Source organism: Diabrotica virgifera, chromosome 2, assembly GCF_917563875.1.
Source record: "Diabrotica virgifera virgifera chromosome 2, PGI_DIABVI_V3a".
Taxonomy (NCBI): domain Eukaryota; kingdom Metazoa; phylum Arthropoda; class Insecta; order Coleoptera; family Chrysomelidae; genus Diabrotica; species Diabrotica virgifera.
In genome coordinates this window covers 147,220,026-147,237,829 of record NC_065444.1, presented here as the reverse complement: position 1 = coordinate 147,237,829, position 17,804 = coordinate 147,220,026, and the positions used below count along the sequence as shown (strand labels likewise).

Below are 17,804 nucleotides of genomic sequence, written 5' to 3'. Positions count from 1 at the left end.
AAAAATCGTGAAAATCTCTTCCTATTTAGCACCCTAAAGAAAATTAATGGTTACCGCTTTACCATTTACTTTATATATGTACCTCTGTGTATTGTTTATATGATCTGTAGGTTTGACTGGTTCAAAGTGCTTAATTTTGAAAAAATTGGGTTTTATAGTAAAAAAAGATTTTCTAAAAATTTTGGAAAAATGCAATTTTTCAAAATAACTTCAAAAAGTATTAGCGCCGGACTCCACTTGCGGGGAGATTTTTACGATTTTTTTACCAAAAAAAAGTGACCAACTTCATTTGAGCGTAACTCGCTTAGTTTTGATTTTGATGCTAGACACTCGTATAAACAATAAAAATAAAGATTTTTTAAACACTTTTAAAAAGCTTTAATGGGTTTTCCCGAGACGTGCTTAGTTTTTTGGTTATTTCACGTTGAAATATTCGAATTGGAATTTGACGAATAAGAACTTGTTTTCATGAGCTACAACTTTGCTTTTGCTGGGTCTATAGACTTAACGAATACACATCTCATTTTTTCGATGCTACATTTTTGCTAAGAATATTTTTTTCGATAAAATACTCAGTTTTGAGTTACAGTAGAACCCCGAAAATCCGAACTAATTGGGGGGACAGCCTGTTCGGATTCCGAAAAGTTCGGATTATCCGAAAGTTAGCCTAACTAGTAATTCAGAGCTTTCATTATCGTTGATTTTGAGTCGCAAAACGTTCTCGCAAGAATGTGGAGAATATTTTTGGACTCAAGTTGACTACGAGAGAACCGAGTTAAGTTTATGTTTAACCAAGCACTATATTATATTAAAGTACGTATTTGTTTTCAAGAAATTTTAAATGTTAAATTCCTATTAATCCTACATTGTTTAATTTTGTGGCTTTACTCTGTATAATACACATGTTTCTGTTTTTGTCTTGAATTTTTTAATTTTTTTCACTTTCCATTGGTTCGGATTTGCCGAACGTTTGGATTAGCGGGGTTCGGATTTGCGGAGTTCTACTGTATTTGTTAAAAACCTGAAAACGTGGTTTTTTGTCGAAAAATAACCGTTTTCAATCGCAAATAACTCGAAAAGTATTGACTTACAGCACAATTTCAACTTTGAAATAGAGGGCAAGTAGAACCTAAATCCCAATTTTCATGCAATTCGGAGTTGACCCCAAAAATTACACGGTATCGCCGTATTTTCCGTTTATTTACTGGGCTAATATCCAATTATGTAGTAAGAATCTATTTTTAAATAAGGATAAGTAAATTTATAAAGTTTAATTTATGACCCCTTTTTAAATTTTAAGTACAATAATAAACAAAATGGATATAAAAATTCGTAAAATGTAGAATGCTCAAAAATCTTCTTCTTCTTGTAGATCTACAACCCAGGGTGGTTCTTGGCTGACTGTACAACTCGTTTACATCTCGAAAGGTCGACCTTGATAGTTGGGTCACTGTGGGTAGCCCATTGTTCTTAAATCTGACCATATAATATCTCTACATCGCATTCGTGGACGTCCTGGGGGCCTAACATCGGATAGAAAAACTGAAAAATATGTGTTCAATAATTTTCAAAAATCTATCGAATGACATCAAACACGAACCCCCTCCACCCACTGGACGTGGGGTTGCGGTAACTTACTACTACTACTATCGGTTTACAGCGTTCTCCGACGCCTTCCGACTGGAACATACTAGGACATAGACCTGGAGGGATTTCTCTTTCCTCTAGTTCTTTTTCAATTCCCTCTATCCAGCTTTTTCTCGGCTTTTCTCTTTTTCTTCTCCCTTGTGGGGTCCATGCCAAAATCTGTTTAGGGATCCTGTCATCTGGCATTCTCTGTACATGGCCATACCATACCAGTTGTTTTGTTTTTATGTCATCAATTATTGTATGTGTTACTCCCATCATTTCTCGTATTCTCTCGTTCGGTATCCGATCTCTTCTCGATTTGTCTGCTGCTCTTCTCCAGAAGCCCATTTCAGTTACTAGTAACATTTTCTGCGCTCTTTGTTTCAATGGCCAAACTTCACTGCCATATGTGATTATACTTTTAAGTATGCTATTGTATATGAGCTGTTTGTTCGCTTTAGATATTGTCTGGTCCCACAGAATGCCGTTCATCATGGATATGGCTTTTCTACCCTGTATGTTTCTGTCTTTTATAGCAGCATCGAGTGTTTCATCTTGAGTTATCTTCATGCCCAGGTACTTGTATTCATCGCAGTGTTTAATTTCTACACCATCGTCTAATGTAATGGACTGCTTTGTTCCTCCAATACCCATGGCTTCAGTTTTCTTAATGTTGACTTCGAGACCCCATTTGTTATATTCTTCTATTAGCTTCCGCGTCATGTAAGTCGTCATGATCTTGAGCAATCAGAATTTGGTCATCACCGAAACATAAAGTGTATAGTGTTGTATCGTCATTGAGAGAGATTCCCATGCCATTACATTTTCTTTTCACAGCTTGAGTACTTGTTCCAGATAAATTTTAAAAAGGGTAGGCAAAATACAACAACCCTGCTTCAATCCTTTCGTGGCCTTAAATTCTTCAGACACCCTTGATCCAGTTTTAATTTTTGCAGTCGTTCCATTATACAGACTTTGGACTGCTTTGATAAGACCATGTTTAATGTTCGTTTGATGTAGGATTGACCATAGTTTGCTGAGGGGCACACTGTCATATGCTTTTTATAAGTCTATGTATACCAGGTGAACGTCTTTATTGACGGCTGTTTTTCTCTCAGTAACTTGCGTAATAGAGTACAGGTGGTCTACTGTGGACCGCCCAGCTCTAAAGCCAGCTTGCTCCTCTGCTTCGTAATCTCTATAGTCATTTTCTATTTTGTTCTTAATAAGTTTCCCATACATCCTACTTATTGTGCTGTTTACCGCAATTCCTCTGTAATTTTCACATTGATCCTTGCTGTCCTTTTTGTGGATTGTTGACATGATAGATAATTTCCATTCTTTTGGTAATTCGGCACGATTTAAGCAATCTTGAAAGAGTTTTCCGGTAACTTTATATATATATATATCGGGTGTTCTACAGCATTCGCCGTTTCCCGCATCCTATTCGCCATGCTTTTCGGTCACGAATATCTTCCTCGTTGAGTTGTCTACTGTTCATTGCTTTCTCTACATCTTGTATCCATGTTCTCTTCGGTCTGCCTCTTTTTCTTCTCTCGGGTGGTACATACTGGATCATTTTCTTGGGCCATCTTGTTGGTCCCATTCTCTGGACATGCCCGTACCATATTAATCTTTTTTGTTCTATTCTGTCTATAATATCCTTTTCTACTTCCATTCTTTCTTTTATTTCTTCGTTTGGGATATGCTGCAGTTTAGATATTCTGCAGCTTCTTCTAAGCGCGTCCATTTCTAAAGCTTGAAGTCTTTTATTTTGTCGGTCTTTTACTTCCCACACTTCCGAGTTGTACAGGACAATTCCTTCCACGATAGTTTGGTAGATTTTTTTCTTTGTCTGATTTTGCAGTCCTGTACTCCACCAAATGCCATTTAGCTGTTTTATAGCTTTTCTTCCTTGGCTTATTCGATATTCTATATCTTGATCGCATGTGGAGTTTTTGTCAAAAATTGAACCTAGATATTTAAATTCATCACATCCTTTTATGTATTCCCCTTCTAATTCTAAGTCTTCAGTATCACCTCCGACTACAAGGTATTCAGTTTTCTCCATGCTCATTTCCAAACCCCATTTTTGGTACTCCTCTTTCAATTTTCTAATCATGTAACTGGCGTCATCTTTATCAGCAGCAATCACAACTTGGTCGTCAGCAAATAGCAACGTATACAAATAAGAATCTCCTACTGGTATCCCCATTGTTTGGCATTTCCTAGTCCAATATTTTAACACATGTGTAAGGTAAATTTTAAATAAAGTGGGCGACAGACAGCATCCCTGCAAAAGGCCTTTCGAAGTTTCAAAGGTATTTGAAAGTTTCGTTCCAATTTTAATTGCTGTTGTTGCATTAGCATAGAGATCTTTTATTGTTTGGATGTATTTTCTATTTAAAGTGGTTTGTTGTAATACCTCAAACATTTTTCCTCTGGGAACGGTATCGTATGCTTTTTTTAAGTCTACAAATACCATGTGAGTTTCTAGATTTCTAGCAGAACGTTTTTCTAGTAATTGCCTTATGCAGAAAATGTTATCTGTGCATGATCTACCTGCCCTAAATCCACTTTGTTCTTCGGAATCTTGCCACTCCTTTTCTATCCGTTTCTTTATTATTCGTCCGTACAGTCTTCCAACTGAGCTGGTCACACTAATGCCTCTGTAATTATTACAATTTTTTCTACCACCCTTTTTGTATATAGGGGTAGTTATGGAGTTTTTCCACTCAGAGGGCACGCCACTATTGCCTGAAAGGCATCCGTTGAATATTTCAACTAAAATTTCTTTTGCCTGTGTCGTGCTGTGCTTAATGAGTTCAATTGGAATACCTCCGGGACCAGGAGCTTTATTGTTTTTCATTTCTCTTAACGTTAGTTCTAGTTCTCGAATAGTTATATCTTCTAGTTGTTCCAGGTTGTTTGGGGCGATGATGGTTTGCCTTACATATTCCTGTCTATTCTCTTGCAATAGGTTTCTAAAGTATGTTTCCCACTCGTTTACACTTATAAGGGATATCTGGCATCTTTCTTGTACGTTTTGTCTTGTATTTGATATTGTTCTCCAAGCTTCTCTGCTTTTTGTTCCTCCCATAAGAGTGTCTATTTCTTCACATTTCTTCAGCCACATATTTTCTTTGGTTTTAATCACTTCTTTTTTTGTTTCCATTCTTATTCTTGCGTAGGTTTTTCGGTCTTCTGAGCAATTGGTACTGAGCCATTTTTGATATGCTTCTTTTTTTTCCCTCGTCTTTTCTTTTAAAGAATCTGTAAACCAAGGGTGATTAGTGTTATTTGAGGATTTTTCCCCTAACGCTTCGAATGCAGCTTCATGTAAGCACTTTTTTAGCCGATCATATTTTTCATCTGCTGTTCTTGTATTAAACTGTGTATTGGTTATCTTTTGGCTCAGTCTTAATTTAAAAAGAAAGGAGATTGAATTATCTTTCAGTGCGTCGATGTTGTATTTGTACTGAGGCGGGTGTTCTTCTGTAATCTCTTCCTGGGTCTCTTCAATTTTGTTGTTCAAGATATATGGAAAGTATAGATCTGCTCTGAGTAAAAAGTGGTCAGTTCCACATTCTGCACCTCTATAGACTCGTACATCTTTCGTCACAATTGATGATTTCTGCTTCATGATGACGTAATCTATAATCGATTTCAATTGTCGGGTAACTTTAAACAATTTCCGATAACTTTAAAATCTTAAATGGAAACCCCCGTTTTTATTGCAGATTTAGATTCCCTACGTAAAAGTAAGAAACTCTTATTCAAAACATTTTTCTAATCGTGGATAGACGGCGCTATAATCGGAAAAAACGATTAGGCATTTAATTCCGGGCTGTAGCGGTCCGTTCCGTTGCCAACCGATTCGATCTAATGACCGCATACCTTTATAGTGATACGTGGTGATACCATAGCTCAATTATGGAAACGGTCTAATATCTCGTGAAATACACTTCCAAATGAAAAACCAAAAAATAGTGTTTAATATTTTTTAAAACCTATCGAATAACACCAAACATGACCCTCCACCCTAGTGTTGCCCAAATGCAAGACCAAGACGAGACTTAGATAGTCTTGGTCTTGGTCTTGCGCCAGTACACCTGGTCTTGGTCTTGGTATTGCGCTCCCGGTCTTGGTCTTGGTCTTGCAGCAAGAGTCTTGCAAGTCTCGCAGTTGCCCATTAGCATATTGCATATCTTAGAACAACGTAACAGAGTAGGTACATTTTAAGATTGAATATCATAGCCATAGGAAAAACCAACCAAATTAATAAATATCTGACACCGGGTGGGGTTTGAACTCACGGTGTAAGTGATCCGTGCCCATATTCTAACTAACTAAAGTTTATTAGAAACATGCATTTGTTAGTGTATTTGCTATTCAGTATCTGTGATTTGAAAAGCATTCAATTCGGTGACAGATCTGCATTGTATGTTAATGCCAGTTCTAATTTTTATCCACTACGTTGGGTTAGACAGACCAGTATGGGTTTCAGATTTTATGGCACGTCAGCTGCTTCACAAGCAGAGTGAAACTTACTCTTCAATATCTCACTTGTTAGCCTTATATATAAGGCTATATATTCTTTAACAATATCGCTGGAAAAATATTGTTGCTAGACAGGTAAAGTGTCATTGTATACCGGATACCGGGTATACCAATCAAACTGTTTTTTTCTCAAAGTTCGCATCATTTTGTGGAATATTCTAGCATATAAAATACTGAAATTAAAACCCAACTATAGTCTAATGTTTTCTTAATATTCTGTTTTTGATTCATTCGCTTATGTTGTATAACAAAAAAGTTAGGTATGTTATGAACTAGCCATGTTTTTCATTAATACAGGGTGTTTTTAAATAAGTATGGCAAACTTTAAGGGGTAATTCTAAACAAACGAGTCATGTTAAAATGACGTATGCATGCCAATGGTGAATATTAAATTGTTAATTGTATGTCAAAAATGCGCAATAACTACCTCATAAAACTCACCAAATTTCATTTGCATACCTCAACCGGTTTTAGAGCAATAAATAAATCCTCAGTCTGTAAGAAAAATTTTAATACCCATATTTCGGAAACGAAGCATTTGCGGACATACCCTGCTATTAGAGCTGAAACTCACAAAGTGCACTTTTTTGAGATTTTGACATTTTCATCAATTTGAACTCAATACGGTACTGTCCAGCTCTGAAGAAATCAACTGGAGCTCTATTCTAATTGCTGAGATAATTTATGGTATACTTCACTAAGTGCATGATTGTGAATTTCGGTTTCAAGGTAAAACTCATTAAAACTTATTATTGCCCTTAGTGAATTTTTCTTTACAATCTGGAGTGCCGAATCGGTAATACATATTATTTAGTGATCTTTCAAACAATACATTATTAAACATAACTGTTTATTATTTTTGTGTTCACTATCTATTCGGCGATTGATTAAAGAAATGAGCTTAAATTATTTCTTTGTAGCAAATATTTTACATAATCTATTTTGCGATCAAGCGGGCGACTTGTGTGTTATATTGTACATATTGTTGAAACTGTATATTATTCGTGTGCATTATCTGTTCGGCGATTGATTAAAAAAATATGGGTTTAAATTTCTTTGTTACAGATAGCCTACGCTTACATAATGGGTAACATTATCTATTTTATGGTTAAGCAGGCGACTTTTGTGGCTGTCGCCGAAAATAATGGCATTTATTTTCAAACAACGAAACTTATTGTTCATTTTTTAAAGAATAGACTGTTATTTTTGATAGATCGTTAGTAGTTGTAACTCAGCAAAATTTTGTATAGGTACCTTTGTATGTATAAAATGGATGTTGATATTTTAACAGTAACATTACTTCTGTTTCTATCACATGTGATTTTCTATAGAGGCAACTGCTTTGTATAAACTTATTTATGTACTTAATAATTATTTATTAACATTGTATTCATTACCTATTTCATTTTGAATCCCAACGTCATGATACTTTATGGAGATAAATTCATTAACTTCTCAATATCCAATAATTGTGTTCATAGAAAAACTCATCAAGTACAAAGTGTAGCTATTGAATTTTATATTTTATATAAAATTAACATGAAGTAAAACTCCCTAGTGTAGTTGGTATATTTAATAAAAAAAATAAACCAACTACACTAGGGACCGTATAAATATACGGACTGTATAAATATACCAACTACACTAGGGAGTTTTACTTCATGTTAATTTTATTTAACTAGATGGTATACAGCCAACCTTCGGGTATTATCCCGTTTTATTTTTATATTTTATAAATCAAATCAAACTGTCATTATTTTTAGTGCTGAATTACCCTGTAAGGTTACCATACTTATTTAAAACACCCTGCATTGATGAAAAACATGGCTAGTTAAAAAAGTACCTAAGTTTTTATTATCCAACATAAACGAATGAATTAAAAAACAGAATGTTAAGAAAATATGTATTTAAAAACACAGTTTGATTGGTACACTCGTACCAAAAACCTGGACAATTAAGTTCAGAGCAAAGAAATCGTCTGCTGTTAAAGATGTGCAAAATATTTTATTCTCCTATATACTCCCTAAAATGACTTTCAGTTCTAACCGCAAGACGCAAGAGTCTCGCAGGCTTAGTCTTGTTCTTGCTTAAGTCTTGCATGCTAAGTCTTGGTCTTGCTAAAATTAGACGGTCTTGGTCTTGCGAAAACGCAAGAACAAGACCAAGACTGCAAGACCAAGACCGATTTTGGGCAACACTACTCCACCCCACTCCGTGGAGGTGGGGTGGGAGATAACTTTAAAATCTTAAATAGGAATCCTCATTTTTTATTGCAGATTTGAATTTCTCAATAAAAAAATAAGTAACATTTATTTGAAACATTTTTTATAATTGTGGATAGATGGCGCTCTAATCGGAAAAATACGATATATTAGTGCCATCTATCAACAATGCTAAAAAAATGAATAAATGCGACTTATTCTTTCATGAGAAATCCAAAACTGCAATTAAGAACGGGGGTTCCTATTTAAGGTTTTGGAGTTACCCCTACCTCACCTCCAGAGGGTGGGGTAGATGATTATTTTTGGAGCTATTTTATAGGTTTTTGAAAAATAATAAACATGTATTTTTGGTTTTTCATTTGGAAGTGTATTTGTCGAGATATTAGACGGTTTCTATAATTTAACTATGGTACACGATAAATGGTTTTTGCCGAATAAAACGCCATCCACAATTCGAAGAAATGTCTCAAATAAAAGTTGCATACGTTTACGTAGGGAATCCAAATCTGCGATAAAAACTGGGGGTTTTTAAAACCTCCAATGGGTGGAGTGGGGGGTCGTGTTTGGTGTCATTCAATAGAGTTTTGAAAATAATTGAACACGTATTTTTCAGTTTTTCAATTCGATGTTAATTTCTGGGAGGGCCTATATAAAAGAATAGTACACATAGAACATGACTAGAATTTTAACAACAGAGCTTGTTTGCAATAAATTAATTTTTGAAGAGGATAAATAATAACAGAATCAAATCTTGAGTTCACAAGTATCTATTTACAGAAAGCTATTCGACGAAATTAAAATAAGAACAATATAAGCATCAACAATTTCTTGCTCAGTCAGCCTTAATATACAGTGAGGACGTTTAGGTTGGAATAAATTAATTTTTTCTAGAATTGGCGATTTTGGAGATAGGTACCGAAACAAGTCGATTTTTATTTTTGAATTATGATTTTTTGGCACGTATATGATACTAGTGATGTCATCAATTTGGGCGTGATGACGTAATCATTGATTTTTTTAAATGGGAATAAGGGTCGTGTCCTAGCTCATTTGAAAGTGTATTTAATTCTCTATTTATTAATATAAACATTACCATGATGACTTATACAGTGTGCCCAAAAAAAATTTTTTTATTAAATTAATTGACAAAAAAGGAAGAATATAAGCAATTTATTCAATTCAAGATACATTTAACTGCTGTCAGAAAACAGCTAGAAATGTTTATTTTACAAATAAACATTGCTTTTCGCTTAAATTCAATGTTTAAACTGCTAAGAGACAGGTGACAGGTAGTATAGGTGGCACCTTTAACGTTGAATTTAAGCGAAAAATAATATTTATTGGTCAAATAAACATTTCTTTCTGTTTTCTGACACCACTAAAATGTGTTTCGAATTAAATGAATTACATACATTCTTCTTTTTGTCCCAAGTAATTTAATTAAAAAAAATATTGTGGACAACCTGTATAAATAATTATGTCAACGTTTATATTACTGAATAGAGAATTAAATAACCTTTTAAATGAGCTATCATATGAAAATGACCCCTTAAAAAAATAATCCGTTGCGCCATCACGCCCAGACAGATGACGTCACTAGTATGATATTACAGTATGTCCCTGTAAGTTGTATCCATATGAAAAACTTTTTTATTATTAATTTTACGAAAAAAGTTATTCTTCATAAAAAGCTCTGCTTGGTCCAAAACCTAAGATTCGACCATCAAATTTATTTTGCAAAATATTGAAAATTGCTATTAGGAAAAGTTGGTTGGAATTAAAAACTATATTTTAATATGCAATTAAATCCTTCTAATTGAAAAAAAAAATTGAAAAATTATGGATAACGTAACGGTATTTTCAGTTATTTCAATTCTGATAACTCTTCTATTATTAATTTTACGAAAAAAAGTGATTCTTAATAAAAAGTTCTGCATGGTCTAAAACCTAAAATACGCCCATCCATTGTCAAATTTTATCAATTTTATACGAGGTATGTCAAAAAATATGAATTTCGCTCTCCAGAGTAAAATATCTTTATTTTTCACAATATCGAAAAACTGTTATTATGAAAAGTTATTTAGAATAAAAAAACTATATTTCAGTTTGTAATTACATCCTTCTAATGGAAATATTCTGAACTATAAAGGTACTTTATTTTTTATCTAAATTTATCTTTTTTGACATACCTCGTATAAAATTGATAAAATTTGATATAAGATGGTTGTATTTTAGGTTATAGACCATGCAGAACTTTTTATTAAGAATCACTTTTTTTCGTTAAATTAATAATAAAAGAGTTATTAGAATTAAAATAACTGAAAATAACTTTAGTTATCCATAACTTTTCAAAAAAAAATATTTTTTTTCAATAAAAAGGGTGCCATTGCATATTAGAATATAGTTTTTAATTCCAAATAACTTTTCGTTAATAGCAATTTTCAATATTGTGAAAAATAAAGCTACTTTACTCCTGAGTGAAATTCAAACTTTTTGACATACCTCGTATAATATTCATAAAATTTTATATCTGATGGTTGAATCTTAGGTTTTGGACCGTGCAGAGCTATTTATGAAGAATAACTTTTTTTCGTAAAATTAATAATAAAATAGTTTTCCATATGGATACAACTTACAGGGACATACTGTATGTATTGATGTGATCTTGATTATTGATATGAGATAATATTCTTATATGTCACTTAATTTAATCAATGTATTAATACTAATCTAATTAATTAACCAGATCACATATCAATATGTTTTCAATCTCAGGGCGAATTACAAATTAATTACTTACTTTCGTGGCTTCTAAATATTTCTTAATGGTTCCTAATCGGGATAGAAAAGAAAAGAGTAAAAAAAATACACATATGGGTTACAATTATAATCAAAATATTTTTTATTTTATTTAAAAGGCAATCAATGCTTAATATTTGCTATTTCTTATTATTCTTAAACATAACATTTACAAATGGGAATCTTATTTCCTTTTGGTTTTCAATTGAAAGTTTTTATTAACATTTAACTATTAGGAGTTATTAGGAACAACTCTATTTAAGTTTGATGAAGCTTTTCTGATATTATTAATTATGTTATTCAATTTTTTATGTGGAATTTAATACGAAAAACCCATACATTCATGTCCAAACAAATGAGACTGACCTTTTCCTGGTGAACTGAAAATGTCCTCACACAAGACCCGTTTCCTGCTATCCTTGGCTGCGATCAAACCTCGTCCTGGCTTCCAGTAATGTTCTCCTTTGAAAAACTAGCTCGTATAGCTCTCGTTCCTGCGTCTGTCGTGATGCTGTGTTCTACCTTTCTCGAAACTGCTATCAGCTACCGGGACACTCTTGGCTCAAGGAGGTTCTTTTACTCTCGACCTGGCCTACTTCTCGTTCCACGATAGATACTCCACACTCACGGAACTACATCGGCTTTCTCACTCTCCGTACACTACCGTCTACTACTCGACTTCACTTCTCGACAGCTCAAAACATTCTGATCTCACTTTCTCATCCATTCCCCTACTTTCTAAATATCCCTTCCAGATTCACAAATCAATCTTCCACCACCAACTCTCATTCGTAATATTCCTCAAAACCAATTTTTAATCTTTCTAAATATGCTTAATGGATTTCAAAAGAAAATATTTAATTCCCATTCTAAAATACTTTCTAACTATTTACAAATTTTAATGACCTATTCTCTCTTTCAAATGAGTCTTATTTAGCATAGGCTAATGATCGAAACCTTCCGCGAAAAACGATAATGAACTATCATCTATTTCACTGAGTTTTATTTAGCATAGGCTAATGATCGACCTTCCGAGAAGAACGATAATGGTACGCGTCATTCACTTTGTTTATCTAAGCACATTGTTCCGAGTTTCGTACGCTTATTCTAATCACTTCTTAAAATTAAATATAACAATTTGTTGTATACAGGTTGTTCTAAATTTATATGCCCGAGGTTGAGAAAATTAAAAATATTTTATATTAAAGTGAATTTTGTTTATAATTATCAAAATTTAATTTTCATATCAAATAGAAATATAACAGTATATATGCCAAAAAATCATAATTTAAAAATAAAATCGACCTGTTTCGGTATTTTTCTCCAAAATTGCCCATTCTCCAGAAAATGAATTTATTCCAACCTAAACGTCCTCACTGTACAAACTAACACATTAACAATTTACAAGACCAGTGTGAATCTGATTGTTGCACCTGCAAATTGAGTGGAAACATCTAGAAAATTGGGTGAAGATAATAAGAACGGTCATAAATTCGCGATCAGATACAGAGCTATATTATAAAATAAGGGAACAGTTAAAGGTGGAAGATAGGTATAGTTAGAGTATTAAGATTTATCCATATATTATAAATTTTATGTGGTATGTATTATGTTGGATGTCAGCAATAAGTAACAGAATTAAATAACAGGATAAATATTAAGTAACAGGATAAATCCTAATTAGAGAAGATGGCATTGTGATTTAGGTTTTACGAAATTTTGAATAAATGTGCACGAATTTTACAGAATGAAACTATATTATGTCCGTCCATTTCTATGTTCCTCTACCAATTTTATAATAAAGAAAAAACAGACTTTTAAAGTTTTTATTAAAATAAAGTGTTTAATGTTTAGTAAACAATGTCTTTAAAACTAAGGTAAGGCACAACAGTATACTATAAAATTAAGTACATATAAACTGGTATGAGCAATATAAAACCTGTATTTGGAGTAAAACATGTTTGAGTATAGTATTTAAGTGCTATAAATCGGCCTTTAAGGGCGCAGACGCAAAATTTGAGAAAACTAATAAGTATTTTTCAAAAATTTTATCGCACAATGAAAGATTACATTATTACCGAGGGCCGAAAGTCCCTTAGAATAACCAAAAAGTTTCTTTTGACTGATATATTTGAAATTAAAAATCACACAAAATTTTCTTTTTTTTACTCCTATAACTTATTAAAATAAACATTATAGAAGTTTTCAGGTACCTTCGGCCCTCGGTAATAATGCAATAGTGCGTTTAAATTTTTCAAAAATACTTATATTAGTTCTCTGGATTCGAAAAAAATTAATGCATTTAAAACACATTGGCGCGACATTTTGCGATTACGCCATTAACAATATCTAATATTATTCCGATTTCAAAAAATATTTTTAATTTAGTTTCAATAATAAGAGAAATATTAATGATTTATTTCTGGATCCAGTTATGAAGCTGGATTACGATAGGACTGGGTTGGAGGACAGAATAATAAAACACAAAGCACTTTAAGCTGCGTTCTTCTGAAAATAACATCTGTAGAACGTCGATAGAAAACTATTAAATGCTATACCCAATCTGATCTCTTACACCGTACGACTAAGAGCATTTAAACATATGAATACCCTAAAGAAGCTCTTAACTGGAAGACGACCTAATATCATTGTACTGGGTAAGAGAAAATGCAACAAGCGATTGCTTGCAACCATCACAGATAAAAGTTACTCTTATGTAGGATATAATTATGTTTGGTATAATATCTACACATGGTATTTCTGATTGCTATCACTTACTTTGGCTCATGATGGTTAAACAAAACAAGAGGCTATAGAGGCAGGCGTATGAAGATAAGTTAATTTGATACAATGATTAAAACTAAGTATGCCATCAATATATTATACTCAAAGAATGAAATAGTTGACAGTGAATTGTTGCACAGAATGTTACTTATTGCTTACTAAAATAATAGTATAATTATAAAATTATTGAATTATACCTACACGTAAAATTATAGTATAATTTTCTTCTTCTTCTTTAAGTTCCATCTTCTATCGAAGGTTGGAAATCATCATGACAATGCGGACCCTGTTGACTGCCGCTCCAAATATCTCTGCACTACTGCATTCGAACCATTCCCGTAAGTTCTTAAGCCAGGATGTTCTTCGTCTTCCCACATTTCGCTTTCCTCGGATTTTGCCTTGCACATCACTAAAATTACTTCTCTTTCTCCTCAAATTCCGTAATAATCAACGAACTTCGAAATGAATCACTGACAACTATTTCGTTCTCTAACTACTCAAAGAACAAAATAGTTAGCAGTGAATTGCTGCATGAAATGTTACTTATTGCTTACTAAACTAATAGTATAATTATAAAATTATAGTTATATAGTATTATAGTATAATTTTACACGCTAATGAAATAACTCCTCTTTCTCCTCAAATTCCGTAATGATCCACGAACTTCGAAATTAATCACTGACAACTATTTCGTTCTCTGACATAAATAAATGTCATAATAGTTTGAACGAAATAAAATATCTTTATCTTATTGTAGCATATAAAGTACATAAGTTGTACAGACTAAATAATAATAAGAATAACACTTAATGATAAGCTACTATTGGTACAATAAAGCTAGTTTCGTGGCAAAGACAGGAGGCTCCCGTAAAAAAAAATAACGATCAGTAGTTGGCTTGAGAAATTTGCCCTGAGGCTTTAACAAAAATTGCAATTTAACCAAAGTATATTTGGAATTATTAGTAAGTATTAATATACAAAACTTCTTTGTTGAAAAACCTTGGTAAAAATCTTCAAATTTGGAAACATTTTGCTGTTATTTCTAATAGGCTACGTTATTTCTAATAGGCCTGGATCCCGCGTACCAAAATGGTAACCCTGGAACAGGCAAAGTTTTAATTGTGGAACAAGTTACGAGTGTCGAACGTCAGACTACGAAAACGTCCCATGCAGAACTTCCAATTGATTTGTTACCCTTTCATTAAACTCTCATGAAAAAATCAGACTGCTGTTTATCACCAACATATTTCCTGTCATTTGGCATGTACTACGTGTAGGACTTATTAAAATGGGTCAAACCGGCAAACCGGTGTATGTTCTCAAAAAAATTGATAGTGTGTAAAATTTTTTTTTATTAATCAGCTAAGTACTTTCGGCACATTATGTGTCATCATCAGAGCTGCGTCCTATTATAAATCCTTCATAGAAGAGCAATTGCTAAAAAAACACATTAAAAAACATAGATACTGGGCAAAAGCCACAGATCTCGGGTATAAAAACCCCTTAAATTAATAAATTCACATCTAAATTCTTTTTATTTTAAAAAACTCACTATGGTTTGACGCAGCCATGTTGTCTTGTTTAAAATAAAAAGAATTTAGATGTGAATTTATTAATTTTAAGGGGTTTTTATACCCGAGATCTGTGGATTTTGTGTTGTTTAGCAATGGTATCTTTGTAACCTAGTATATGTATGAACTTAAAATACCTATACCATGTATTGAATGATATTCACTCTATCGACAAACGAAGACAGGAGATTCCTCAGACCATTTTAAGACAATTTAACCCAATTCACTAGAGCTATTTGAAGATGGCCTCTTATAGTATAGTTTTTCTTAAGTACCTCCATAAAGCTTCTATTTAGAAAACCGGAAATTGGAAAATTTTACGCATATTTATATTCCATAGATAAATCGATTCCATCCATTTCGAATTTCTAGTACCGGTCATAGGCGTCCGTTTTGGGTAGAGCAACGGCTATTTTATAGCATAACTTTTTTTTATACAGTCGAACCCGCTTATTAGAGTACCGCTTATAGGAATATCCCGGTTTAAGGAATATAATTTTGAGGTCCCGAAACATTTCCATTTACTCCTTAATAAATTTAACCGCTTATAGTAATACGTTTTAGTAAAAGAATACCGCTTTATCGACTAATTTTAAGTTAATACCAAAAACTTTTCATGTACAATTTCCCACAAATTTATATGTTTTCTGGAGGATAGGACCTGTCGATAATATATTTTATTACTTTATTATGGGCACCAATTCTACCTTCCGCCAAACATTTACCGATCATAAAGTAGGTATGTACCTGCTTTTCATTTGTGTAAATATTCTTATTGCTCACCCACCACCCACGTCAATGTCTGTTTAGATTTTTAGAAACACTTAGAAGTCATAATCGCTTGTAAAATATAATAACCGCTTTATAATATTATGTATTATAAGAAGGTTTCTGGAGGGTAAAACCAATGTCAATTTTTTATTTATTATATTTTAGAACAACAAGTGACTAATATTTTATGTAACAAAAAAAAATAGTCTCAGATTACCGATTACTTTTACAGAACAAAAGTAAGTCTGTTGTATGTATGTAAATAAGAAAATTTGTATACCTATATCTACATATTGCATACATTTCATACTTATTTGTGTAGGTATGCATGCACATATAATGTAATTTGGTGTTTTAATAACATAAATAGGTAGTAGTAGTAGTTACACTAATAGGTACTGTATTATTGACATAAAAAGAAATAAAACCATATACATAATATATGTACATATTGTATGTATGTACATGTACATACATACTATGTACATGTACAAAGTGTGCTGCACTATTATGACTTATATTCGGTACATTTATTTCTGCTAGTCACCACTGATCGGTTATTAGAATATCCCGGTTATAGGAATATTTTTGCTTGGCACGAAGGCTATTCTAATAAGCGGGTTCGACTGTATAATTTTTAAGCATTTTTGACTCTGAATTATGTGTAAGGTATTCTAGTACTAAAAGGTACTCTTGCTTTAAGTCGATGGGATATACCGTTTTCTAGAAAAATCGATTTAAAAATTTTTCGTTTTGTGAATTTGATAAAAAAATAAAAAAAAAACTATTTAGAAAAACGAAAACTGGTACGTGTATTTATATTCCAGAGATGAATCGATTTCTTTAATTGCCAATTTTTAGTAACGGCCATATGCGTCCGTTTTGGGTAGGTCAACGGATATCTTATCGCATAATTTTTTTGTCTTTAATTTTTATGCATTTTTGACACTAGATTATTAAATTATGAGGTATTCATAGGCGTAACCAGGGGGGGGGTTTTGGGGGTTGTAACCCCCCCCCATTGGGATGTACTTTCAGCTCTATACGCTTAACATCATATCCCTCAGATATTTCCAGTAGTTGTAACCCCCCCCTTTCAGGTAGATGTAACCCCCCCTTAGGATCATCCTGGTTACGCCTATGGAGGTATTCTAGTACCAAACGTTATGTTTAGTACCCAAAATGTCATACCGACTTAAAGCAAGAGTACCTTTTGGTACTAGAATACCTCAGAATTTAACAAACTAGAGTGAAAGATGCTTATAAGACAAAAAAGTTATGCGATAAAATAACCATAGCCCTACCCAAAACGGATTCCTATGACTGGTACTAGAATATCGCAATGAATGAAATCGATTTACCTCTGGAAGACAAATATGTGTACCAATTTTTGTTTTTGTAACTAGAACTGTTCTGGAGGCAGTTAAGAAAAACTAATTACAAGACGCTATCTTCAAAGAGCTCTAGC

General features: G+C 32.9%; 1 protein-coding gene across 2 annotated transcripts in view; it reads right to left on the bottom strand.

The window, feature by feature from the left end:
• The window catches only part of LOC114331275 (serum response factor homolog), a 616,816-nt gene that overhangs the window by 1,564 nt on the left and 597,448 nt on the right, over positions 1-17,804 (bottom strand). The window lies entirely within an intron of this gene.